Here is a 13,482-nt window from a genome sequence, read left to right as displayed (position 1 = left end):
TGACTCTCCCGAAATTGTTCCACTTAAAATACAGACAAGATACGTAAAATTCATCCTAGACAATTTACCCACCAACAAATCTCCAGGCCCAGATGGAATTCCACCAATTGTTTTGAAAAAGTGTTCCCCTGAACTTGCCTCTGTTCTGGCTAAATTATTCAGACTATGCATATGTACTTCTTCATTCCCAAATTAATGGAAAGAAGCCAATATCCATCCAATTCCAAAGAAAGGAAGTTCCTCTGACCCCTCTGATTACAGACCAATAGCAGTCACATCTTCTCTTGGTAAGGTATTTGAAACTTTAATTAATAAGCACATTATTAAACAACTTGAATCCAACAACTTAATTAGTGATATACAATATGGTTTTTGCCACGAAAGATCCACCATTGACATACTCAATCTCCTAACTCACACCATCCACCAATCAATTAACCTACATGGAGAAACTCAAGCAGTAGCCCTTGATATTTCTAAAGCTTTCGATAGAGTATGGCACCATTCCCTGCTGTCCAAACTCCTTTGCTATGGACTAACATATTTTGTTCCTTTGATTTCCTCATATATCAGTGGCAGGAAAATAGGAGTAAATGTAGATGATATATATTCCAATTTCCACCAATTAACGCTGGCATTCCGCAGGGATCAGGTCTGGCCCCAACCCTGTTCCTGGTTCATATTAATGATCTCTTATCTGCCACCCACAATCCCATCCACTCATATGCAGATGACTCAACACTACATAGCTCATTTACACTCAGACACCCATTTATAAAGTCTAATATCTCTACCTCTCAGCTCATTACAGCCATCTCCATAAATCAAGACCTATCTACAATCAGTGGATGGGAACAAAACAACTTTGTCTCATTTAATGCTAGTAAAACTAAATATATACAATTTACTAATAAACAGATATTGACAGATTCGTATATTACCTTCAGTACTACAGTACTAATATTCCCATCTCCGAAAGTATTGAAATTCTCGGCGTCTCACTTAACAATGCCCTCAGCTGGACCTCTCATGTTAGATCACTTGCTAAAACTGCCTCAATGAAACTTGGATAAATGTACAGAGTCCGTAACTTCTTCACTGATGAACAGTTAGCTGTAATTTATAAGAGTCATGTGCGCTCTCAGCTTGAATATTACTCACCCTTGTGGAATGGATGTGGAGAGGTTGCATTAAAACAACTAGACAAAATTCAGAACAAAGCTGTTAGAATTATTAACAACCCTGCCATTACAAATAATCTACCTCCCCTACAAGTACGAATTGCCTCCCTTGCATTATTTTACAGATATTTTTACAGCAAATGCTCAGACGAAGTTGCATCCATGGTGCCACCTCTCCATGCCTTCCTTCGTTCTACACGGGCATCTGGTAGCGTTCATGACTGGAATGTCACTCAGCCATATTGCAGAACATCTGCCTATCAGAATTCTTTCATTCCCCGTACTGCATCTCTTTGGAACTCGCTTCCCCAGAGTTGTTTCCCTCCAAACTTCAACCTACAGCTGTTCAAGTCTAACTGTTACAGATATTTTATGAAGACACCAGTAATCTGGTGTATGGATTATTTTTTTTATTCATTTGTATTTCCTTCCTCTGTTCTGTTATTTATAAAAAAAAAAAAAAAAAAAAAAAGGGAGGTAATATGAACTTTCCACAATAAATCCCAAGAGAATGAAACCCCAAGTATGTTTAAAGATGATGCTGGACTGAGTTGGATATTGTTAAAAATTAGAGGATACTCGTGTGGAAGATTCTGACAAGTTTTTTCTCTATATATCTATCTGCTGCCAGAAGCCTTAATCCTGTAAGGGGTAGCCACAAACAAATTGCCTCCATGTCACCCTGTCCAATGCCATTTCACTCCCCTGATCTCAGCTCACCCCTCCCCCTCTCTCATTTCCCTCTCCACTCCATCCCTCCATCTCATCCTCGGCCTCCCGTTCCCTCCACCCCTTTCCACCTCATTTGCATACACTTTCCCCGTTAATCTCTCGCTCTCCTTCCTCTCCACATGCCCAAACCACCTCAGTGTATTTTTTTTAATGCTTTCTATCACACCCATATCTACACCACAATGCTCCTCCACTTCCTCATTTGTCAGTCTGTCTCTCCACATAACTCCACATGCTCCTCTCAAACAACTCATTTCCACTGCTGTCACTCTTGACTTGTGTCCTTTTAAAAAGGTCCAAGCTTCACTTCTGCATGTTTAGGTAGGTATCACAATACAGGCATACCCCGGTTTAACGATGTACGGTAATTGGTCAGGTAAAACCCCATCATTAGGCGGGGTATCGTATACTGTGGTACTTTTAACATGTAAAGCAATGTGGAGCGTTTACCAGCCTTGGGTTTCCTCCCAAACCAAGCCCAAAACCCACCCGAATAAGCTCAAAAACAAGTTTAAAGCCAATCTAAATGGCCTACCAGCTGTCAAGGAAGCTAACCTAAGCCTAACACCTGTAAATAACTCACTAAAACCAACAAATAAAATCTGAAAATTGTCAAATTTTAGTCTGGAAAAAATCAAGCTTGGTAAACTGTACCCCAAAATGACAATGCCTCACCTATGGCAAAAACACATTAATCTAAGCCTAAAAACAGTTTATAAATCAACCTAAACACACAATTTTAGACAATAATATCATCAAAATTGGAAAAAAAAAAAAAAATCAAAACCCATCGTTAAACCGGGATTTGGCCATCGTTAGGCAGGGTATGGTGGTATTTCTACCCCCATCGTTAAGCTGGGGTATCGCATCTAAGGGTATCGTATATCGAGGTATTACTGTACTGTCATGCTGTGACTTTTTTTCTTCCATGATCACTTCCCTGTTCCTTATCACTGTTTTCAAAGACCCAGCAACCTTTCTTCCCTGATGTACCCTTTCAATACTTCACCCTCTAACCTTTTATCCTTACTCATCACACTATTCTGGTACAAAAAATACACTCACATTTTCCAATTCCTCTTCATCTAGCCTCACTGTACCTTCAGTGGCTACATTTCTCATGATGGCCATAACTTTACTCTTCCCTGCATTCACCTTTAGATTCCGCTTCACACACACTCCCAAACTCATTCACCAAGCCTTGCAGTTCACCTTCATCCTTCATCTTCACTTAACAACACAGTATCATCTGCAAACAACAGAACAGGAAGTTTCCAAACACTGCCCTCTCTCATTAGGGTCGCTCCAACATCCACTGCCCTACCTTGTATCTCTTTTATAACCCCATCCATATACAGACTGAACAGCCATGTGGACATGACACATCCCTGTTTCAATCTAACATTCAAACAGAAAAATTCATGCAGTTCACTATCCACACACACTGCAGTCTTAGTCAATAATGCTCTTCAAGGCATCAACAACTACCCATTTACTCCAAATATTCTTAATACTTTCCACAATCCTTGCCTATCCACCCTGTCATAGGCTTTCTCCAAATCCATGAAGGCCTCATATTCCTTTCCCTTCTCTAGAAACTTTTCCACTAAAGATCTAAGTATGAATATCTGATCTACACAACCTCTTCCCTTCCTAAAGCCTCCCTGTTCTTCTCCAACTAATTCCTCCATTATTTCCCTTACTCTGTCAAAAGTATCCTACTATACACTTTTCCTATTACAGTAAGAAGACAAATGCCCCTATGATTACCACACACTTCTTTTTCCCCCTTTTCCTTTGTACAAGAGAATAATTATACCTGCTTCCAATCCTCCAGGAGGTAAGGTAACTTATTTTCCTATAGAATTTAAGTTACTGGAACTTTTGGGTAGCACCTCATATTTTTAGTTGGTTGTATCCTGGGGAGGGGTGTTAACTCTCCGCCAACCCACTTGTTGTCACGTAAAGAACGTGTGTTGGTTGGATGAGGTTACCACCCACCGTTGTAAATTCTGACATGTTGAAAGATGTAAAAACTGAGTTTTTGAAGCATTAAAAACAAGATTACTTTTACCCCAATCAGAGATACAAGGCAAGTCAGACATTAGGTGTGCCATAGCCTCACCTCTTGTTTGTTGAAGTAACTACTTTGATGGATGCTGAGGGAAGTGAATGGAAAGAGGAAAGGTGGAGTCATCAGCATATGAGTGGCTAGGGTTAAATGTGCAGCTTAGCTGGTCACTGATAGGACAGATCCCTGAAGAACACCAATATTGATAGCTCTAGAAGTATGGTGGTCATCTACAACAGCAGCTATAGAACAAACAAAGGAAACTAGAGATGAAGGTACAGATAGAAGGATAGAAACCGTAAGAGGGCAGTTTGGAAATTAGAGTTATGCCAGACTCGATCGAATGCCTTTGAGATGTCAAGTGCAATTGCAAAGCTTTTGTCTAAGTCCTGAGAGGAGGAGAATCAGGAATCTGAAAGGTAGGTGAGAATATCACCAGTGGAGCATCCCTGGCAGAAACCACACTGATCATCAGAAAGAAGGTTGTGATGGGAAAGGTGCTATAAAATTTTTTTGTTAAGAATTGATTTTAAAAATTTTGGAGTACAGGATGTTAAAGAAATTGGACGATAATTAGATGGCTAGGAATGGTCACTCTTCTTTGGGACAGGCTGAATGAGAGCAAACTTCCAGTAAGAAAGATAGGTACAAGTTGGCAGAGAAAGGCGAAAGGGTTCGACTAGGCAGGGTGTACAAACAGAAGCACAGTTCTTGAGGACAACAGGAGGGACCCCATCAGGCCCATATGCCTTGTTAGTGCTGAGGCCAGTGATGGCAGAAAATACATCAGTTGAAGAAATTTTATTGTCAGCCATGAATAAGTCAGAGGGGGGAAGTGATGGAGGAACAGCACCAGAATTGTTTAAGATGGAATTGGAGGAGGAAATCTGAATGATGAGTTCTCCTTTATCTGTAGAAGAAACAGCAAAACGAACATCAGAGTGGAAGAGAGGAGGGAAGGATGAGGTAAAGTTGTTTAAAAAGTTTTCGGCAAGGTGCCAGAAGCAGCGGGAAGAATTAGAGTTGGAGAGTTCACAGCACGTAGTATGAATGAAATTATTATAGCAGAGTGAACAGACTTAGAATGATTCTGGGCAGAAACATAAAAGAGATGAGACTCAGGGATGGAGTAGCTCTGGTACCTTTTGTAGGCCCTCCCCTTGTTGTGGACAGCATTAGAACAAGCAAGATTAAACCAAGGTTTTTTTTTTTGCATTAGTCATAAGATAAGAGATGGGAATTTATGCTTCCATGCCCGAGCGAATAACGTCTGTAATGCACGAGGCACACTCAGATGGCTTTCAGCCATAGAAGCAATTATCATTCCAGGGAAACTCAAATAAGTACTGCCTGAGGGCCTCCCAATCAGAAGCCCAAAGTGCCATAGCCACCGCTTCTTCGGAGGGTCCACAGGCCTTACTGGAGTGATAGGACATACTAAGGTGATAAGGTTATGATCAGAGCAGCTAAATGGAGAGAAAAGATCAACAGCTCAGGCAGAAGGATTAGTTGTAAGAAAGAGATCAAGTATGATGGAACTTTCTCCAAAGCAGTCGGGGATACAGGAAGGGTGCTGTACAAGCTGCTCTAGGTCATTAAGGATAGAAATGATGTAGGCTTGTTCACCAGGTGGATCAGTGAAAGGAGAGGAGAGCCAAAGGTGGTGGTGAACATAAAAATCACCTAGAATGGAGACATCAGAGAAAGGAGAAATCGATAAGATGTGTTCCATGTTAGATGTATAATAGTCAAAGAATATTTCACAGTCAGCAGAATTAGCATAGGGGATAAGTAAACAGCACAGATATAGTCAAAGAATGATAGGATAGCCAAACATTCAAGTTCAGGAACACAAGAGCAAGATATGTTGATGCGTACATATACACAACAGCCACCTTTGGCTTTGAAATGAGTACCTGTATAGATAAGTTGTGGATATAGAAAAGGGTTTGCTATCAGTTGCCTCACACACCTGAGTCTCTGTAAGGAAAAGAAGGTGAGGCTTAGGGAAGGAGAGGTGGTGCTCAACAGAGAGAAAGTTTGAGGAAAGGCTGCCATGTTGCAGAAATGAAGAAGTGAGCCAGACAGTTGTTCTTGGCATCTTGCTTGGTCGTTACCGGGAGAAGGGCAGATGGTGGGGGCTTTTATGCCCCCCCCCATCCCAAGGGACTCTGAGGCTTGGTGTTGTGATGGGGCCTTTAAAAAAAAAAAAAAAAAAAAAAAAAAAAGTAATGTACCGTCTAACATGCATGTAGTTTGGTGCTGACAGAAAGAGGACTTGTATTACAGAGTGTGCTGGCCTCCTCTCTGTGTTACTGAAACAATGAAAAAGTTCAGGAAAGGGGGATGGTCAGAAGCTAGTCCCAAGGGCTGATGAAACAGGAGCTCTAGCTCTCCCTGTCATCAGCTTTCCATCCATCTTGGGAGTACTGCCCTGTTCAACTGGTGCTACAGTCTACTAGTACTCCCTGGAAAAAAATCTCCTTCTTCCCTCCTTTTTCTTGTATCAATTCATTTCTAATAGATGACAGTTCATTTTTTGGGGTGAAAATGAAATTATGCATCAATCTACATGAAACTTTACTGGATAATAGCTATGATACCTACTTAAGCGTGTAAAAAGTTTTAGGACGATACATGAAGAAAAGAAAAAAATATTTAGTAAAATCTTAATACAGTAAGATCTCACTGATAACGTGTAATTGGTGCCAGAAAAACGCCGTTATTAGCTAAAACGTTATTTGTGTGACATTAAAATACATGTATAAAGGGTTTATTGGTGCTGCCACTCCACGACTTTTATCCACTGTTCCCACCTGGAGCCCTCCTATCACTACTTTTTTTTAGCTGAAATAATAAGATTAATTATTAAATCATCATGAGTAATATAAAACTCACTTTAAAGGAGTTATGAGGTGTTTGGTATGATGATTGTTTCAAGGCTTGCACATGGACGCTACTGCATCGTACCCCCTGACCCCTCGCTGGCCTCATCCCCACTCCTGCCTCTCATGCCAGGGTCACCCACTTCCATCAACACTTCATCAAACTCCATAAAGTCAAAATCTTCAGGAAAGTCCCCAGTGTCACCATCTACTCAACCAATCTCTGTTGTTCTTCCTCGGCTGGCTAGCTTTGTGAAAGAGAGTGAGTGATGAGTGATTGATGGCAGGCATTCACTTGATCATGATACTGTTTCTGGTATTTTCATGAAATCTGATTTACAAGTCCAATCATTAGTCATTAATTCTGATGGCCGCTCTCTCTCTGTCTTAAGAGACTTGAGTTGTGGCTGGGGTGCCGACCAAGCATGTTTAGCGGCTGCCAGCCCTGTAGTATTCCAGGCACCGACGAAGAAATTTACGGCCTGTTGAATGTTATATATCTTCTAGAATGCAGCAACAGTCATTATGTTGGGTTGCAGGTATGCCAGGTGGAGCAGGTGAGTCAAGTGGGGCAGTGGAGGTGGAGGGGATGACAGTGGGCAAGTCAGGGGAGGTGGCGAGGGGAGGATCCTCCATCTCCTCCTAGCTATTGCTCACATTTTTGGCGATTTCCTTCATCTTTTCTTGTTAGTCTGTTTCATTCCTCATCTTTTTATGGACATATTTGCAGTATAACAACTTGGCATTCACGAAATAACCGTTATTAAAGTGAATCCAAACGTTATCATAGAAACTGGGCAGATATTCTAACTTACCGTTATTGCCGAAAAAGTTATTGTCGAAATCGTTATTGGTGAGATCCTACTGTATATTTAACCTAACTTTCACTGACTAATGCTCCTAAGTGAGTAAACATATAATCATTCTATATATATCAGTGAGTAAATTAATCATTTACAAATAAAGCTCAGGGATTAGTTTTGCCAAATATAGCCATTATTCAGTAAAATTTCATGTAAATTGATGCATAACTTCATTTTCAACCAAAAAAATGAACTCTCTCCCCTTAAAGGCTCCAACATGCTTGGATGCATCGGCCATGGTCACCTAATGGTAGCTCTCCGCACTGCTTGACCTCCACCAGCCTCCCTGTTCAGTCCCATATCCTTGACGATACACACCATGACCTGGTCCCAAGTTTCTTTTTATCTGCCTCTCGCAACCCCACACTCAATGTTCACATCTCTCTTGCCCTCTGCATCCAGTTCTGATCCTCCATCCTTCCACATGCCCAAAACATCTCAATCTACCCATTCTCATTACAACACTAATACATTCAAGCCCCATCTTGCCTCTTACAATTTCATTTCCAAACCTAACTCCTCAAGCTCATCATTCAAGGATGCACTATACATTCATTTAATCATCATCATCTCTGTGCATCTGAGCCTACAAATATCCTTTTCCTGTACAGCATAGGTCTCACTACCATACAGCATTACATTCCTAACACATGCTTCTTACAAGGGCCCCTAAGCACAGAGGGAGAGCCCTCGCAATGCCATGAGAGGCAACAGCTCCCTGAATTACTTCTAACCACTCCCTACCCTAACCACAGCCCCACCTCCAGCACACAACGTCCCCCAAGTAACAAAATTTATCCACACACTCACGAGATTCTTCAGCTTTCCTACCTCTCAGTCTCTGCATGCTCGTCCCTACACACCACACACACATGATCAACATTATTTTACAGCTTACCTCTAATACCACAAATTTTTTTAGGCACCCACTTCTCACGGATACTGCATATGATGGAATTATTTCCCACACCCTTGTGACAAACTGCACATGGCCACATTCCTCCTGCTTTTACGGTACTGTCACCAGTCCTAGAATATACCCACGTTTACTCTCAAACCCTTGTCCCCAGTTTCATCACTCCAGTGCCTAAATCTATCCTCAGCCTCCCTCTCATTCCCTGTGATCAACAGTAAGTCTTGGCATACAACACTTTCCATGGAAGTCCACTTCTGAAGTCACATGAGAGGGCTTCTTGCTTAAAACTAGCCCCTGATGCATGCCAACATTCATGGAAAACTCATCATTCAAGCCTCTATTCTCTCTCACTTGGGTGCAAACACCCTTCTATATTGCCAATACCATTCTGACCAGCCACTCTTGAATCCCAGACTTTCTCACTGCCCATTTCACCACCTCCCTAGGAAAACAGTCAAAGGCCTTCCCCAAATTCACAAAAACCAAAGTACTGTACAGCTATCTCTTTTCTTTTGTATGTATTTTTCCTGAAGCTGTAGGGCTGTGAATATTGCAACAGTAGTCCCTCTGCCTGGCATCATCCCAAACTACATCTCATCAATATTCACTCTTTCCCTTATCATACCTTCCAAGACCCTCTGCTTTCCACTCAACCCCCTGCTATTGCGCTAATTGGTCACAGCAAACGCGCGTGATAGCTGAATACGCGGTAGCTGAGCTGAACAATCAATGGGAAAATTTCTAATTGGTTTTTCGGTGGCCCATTATTCTAACTTTTAACCACTTTATGCCTGCTATTTCCTACCAATCTCTCCTCCAACATGAAATAAAGCATTATTATATTAATAATAACAGTATAATGAATAAATGAACAACATAAAAGGCCATCAAACTTTTATAAGGATTAAGGCTTGGGTGGTGTGACGGGTTCCGTGGCTTGGGAGTGGCTTAATAGCCGCCAGATCTCTTTAGCTGTCTCCATGATTTCTTAGTGTCCACAGCTAAAGGGGGTATCATACGGGACATCGTATCAGGAATGGCCGAGGAAGATTTAAGTGTAACAAATCTTGCACTCTATCACACACGTTTCTCATACTATTGCCAGAGCCCCATCTCAGTTGTAAACAAGTGATTACTTTCTCGACATCACTATTTTCTCGGCATAGGAAATATTAACTCTTTATAAGGGTTTCAAAACGATTGATATTTATTCTAAAATACAGTATTAATAAGTATTCAGTGTTAGGCTATTTCAATGCTGTAGTATGATATATTCTTTCAAGTCGAATGTGTTTTGTTCACACTGTTTTGCCCGTCGTATCCTTGGCACGAATCCATTCAGATGCATTCCGAATGCCCGTGGTATCGTCGGCAATTTTACGTTACCATTCCGATTAACCATCGTATCCTCGGCAAACCTCGTATGAAGTGCCGTGTGAATAAGTTTCGCTTAGCCTGTCTTCAAACTCGACACGTGATAGCAGTCTTGGGGTGCGTGATAGCATGTATGGTTGTGCATTTGATGTGTGCGTGATAGGAGATAAACGTGATAGCTGAACACGTGATAGCAGGGGGTTGAGTTTCGTTTCGTTTTCGTTTTCGTTTTTAAAGGCTCCAACATGCTTGCATGTGTCAGCCTTGGTCACCTAATGGCGGCTCTCCACGCTGCACGATCCATTGCAGCCTCCCTGTTCAGTCCCTTAACCCTAAGGTCACACTTAATGACCTCGTCCCATGTCTTTCTCGGTCTACCCCTCATAGCCCCACCCCCAATATTAACACTTCTCACCTTCCCCACCCAATTATCACCCCCCATCCTCTCCACATGTCCAAACCACCTCAATCTACCTCTCCTCATCACAACACCAATACACTCCAGTCCCATCCTACCTCTCAACTCTTCCATTGTAAACCCAGCCCCTCCAGGCCTTGGACGCAGGGATGCACTGCACATCCACCTAATCATTGTCATTTCTGTACGTCTGAGCCGGTGAATGTCTTCCTCCTTCACTGCCCAGGTCTCACTGCCATACAGCATTACACTCCTAACACATGCTGCATACAAAGACCCCTTAGCACGTAGGGAGAGCCCTCTCAATGTCAGGAGAGGCAAGAGCTCCCTAAACTTCTTCCAACCACTTCTCACCCTAGCCACAGAGCTAGCTCCAGCCCCACCTCCAGCACACAACATGTCTCCCAAATAACAAACCTCTTCCACACACTCAAGAGATTCACCAGCAAGTTCAATCCTTTCACGTCTGACGATCTCCACCTGCTCACCCCGGCACGCCATACACATAAAATCAGCATTATCTCGCAGTCTACCTCTGATACCACTACATCTCTTATGCACCCACTTATCACACACACCGCATAAGATGGAATTACTTCCCACGCCCTTGTGGCAAACTGCACATGGCCACTCTCCCTCGTCTTTGACAGTACCGCCACCAACCCTAGACATCATCACTTTTGTTTTATCTGCATTTACCTTCATTATCTGATTCCCAGGTCTTCATGCCTCCATAATTTCCTCTTTTCGGGGCATCACCCTTCCCCTTATACACATTTACAATCACGCTCTTCAACTAGTCATCTGGAACAACACATTCATATGTAGCTGAATTTATCAAAACAGTAACTAAACCTATTCCTATATCTCCCGAGGGCTTCAACATCTTGGCAGTCAACCCAGAAACACCCTCTGTCCTTCCCAGTTGCATCCTGCTGATTGCCCTGGTCGTGGTATCAACATCAATCTAAGGCCAAGAGCCAAGCACTGGATCTACTGACTCCAAACCTTTCCTGTTCCAGTCAACCTCCTCATTCAGCAACTGGTTATAATGCTCTTTCCTAGCATCGTTAATATCCTCATTGTCCACCACTACCCTTCCTTCATCATTCTTCACACAATACTCACCACTGATATCCCCATTGTCTCCCTTCGCTTGTCTTGCCACCTTAGATACCACACTGCTCCTTTCAGCACTATTTGGGCTATCCAGTAAGTTTCTAAGACTCAGATTTTGTCCTGTATGCCTCCTATTAGGCCCTACACTTGGCAGCCAAGTAGCCTATTCCTCTCTGTTACCATCCCTTTTCCATTCCCAGAAAAATCTTCTTTCCTTAGGTGTAGCTTCTACACCATCCCACCACCATGTTACCTTATGTCTCGTAAGGTTGGGCAAGAACCGATTAAATGAGAATCAATTATTCCGATTCTCAGTGACAGTGGATTGTTGGAACTGATTCCAAAATCAATCCCTCAACGTAAGCAAATAATATAATACAGTTAAAGGGGGCAGTACAACTAAAAGACCTCCCCCATGTTTTATGGTCAAGGGACTGCTAGTGTTAATCTCTGCCACATCATCCCTGCTGTCTTAGAAGGAGCATTAGGAAAGTATATAAATGCATTTTATTTCATCAGTACACTCGCACTGTCTGTCAAGTGTTGCGACCCCCAACAGTTATGTGTTTGTGTGGCACGGTGGCGCCACAGCCCACAGGACAGTGGCAGGATCGTCGGCAAATCGCTGTCTCGCTCTCACTGTACTGCAGTCAGTGGTCCATGGAATCGCTTCATGGGAATCTGTTCTCAAACTGGGAACCGATTCTTGAGGTAGCTTCTCAGAATCGCAGGAACTGATCCTGCCACGTCCTAGTGCCATGGCGGAAACCTTGTCCATCCACATACTCAATCAGTAACTCAAAAGAGATTGTTCTTGAAACCTCTATACTGCTAATTAACACTAATGTCTACAGCTCCCTATTCAGCCACCACTCTATTCATCTTGCTACAGAGGGCATCCTTTGCTGCTTCCTCCCCCCTATTCCTGGATGCATAAGTCCTTTTCTTCACCACCCAATTCTTTAGTACCATGTCCCATATCAGTAATTTGTGTTGCTGCACACTCTTTGCTCCCTATAACTTTCACATCCTTCACTAACCTCCTACCAGCCATGATGACCATGAAATTGTCAATCTTGCTATTATTATCCCAAGTCTCATATGTGATCAGTTTATTGTTTCTTTTACTAGAAACAGTGTTTCAAACAATTATGTTCATTGCCTCTCTGAACTCAAGTACTGTATCCTCTCACCTTCCACATTCCTCATCCCATGCATGCATTCCCCATGCACACCCTCATATCCCTGAGCTGCTGCACCCACATGACCATTTAAATCCCCTCCCAGAACTACAATCTCATCATCCCCAATACCTGTACTACCAACTACACTTATCAAATCACCACAGAATCTGTCTCCTTCTTTATTATTCAAACCAACCAGTGAAGCATATGCCGATATTACTGTGCAGGTAACCAGGAGCTTTTCAAACAATCATTTCAATATTATAATTCATGATTTACATTATCATCATCATCATCATCATCTAATCCTACATTGCCTCATGAGGAGTGTAGAAGCCCGGGGCTAGGCAATTGGTCCAAACATTTAAGATGAGAATGACCAGCCTCACTCATCCCTGAGTGGCATTACGTGAGCATTAACTCCAACCATCCCTTGGATACAAACCTTCGCCGGCTCAATCCGATTGGAGTGCCGCAATTACCCACTAAACCACCAGGCGCCATAATTTGGTTATATGGTTACCACCCAGCGTTGTAAATGGTTTCCTGGTGTACAGGAAACCATTTGGCTTGCCACTTAGTGCAGAATCACGCATAGGCAGAAGGATAAGGAAAGAATGAAGGAAAGAAAGACAGAAGAGGATGGAAGGAAAGAAAGATGGAGGAGAGGGAAAGGCAGACACCCGAGCAGCACTACATCGAGTGAGTGGATGGTGAGCACCCCCACCTACCACAATGA

This window comes from Coenobita brevimanus, chromosome 97 (genome assembly GCF_032717465.1).
Source record: "Coenobita brevimanus isolate Jiangsu-jjx chromosome 97, ASM3271746v2, whole genome shotgun sequence".
Classification (NCBI taxonomy): domain Eukaryota; kingdom Metazoa; phylum Arthropoda; class Malacostraca; order Decapoda; family Coenobitidae; genus Coenobita; species Coenobita brevimanus.
This window is presented reverse-complemented; position numbering follows the sequence as displayed.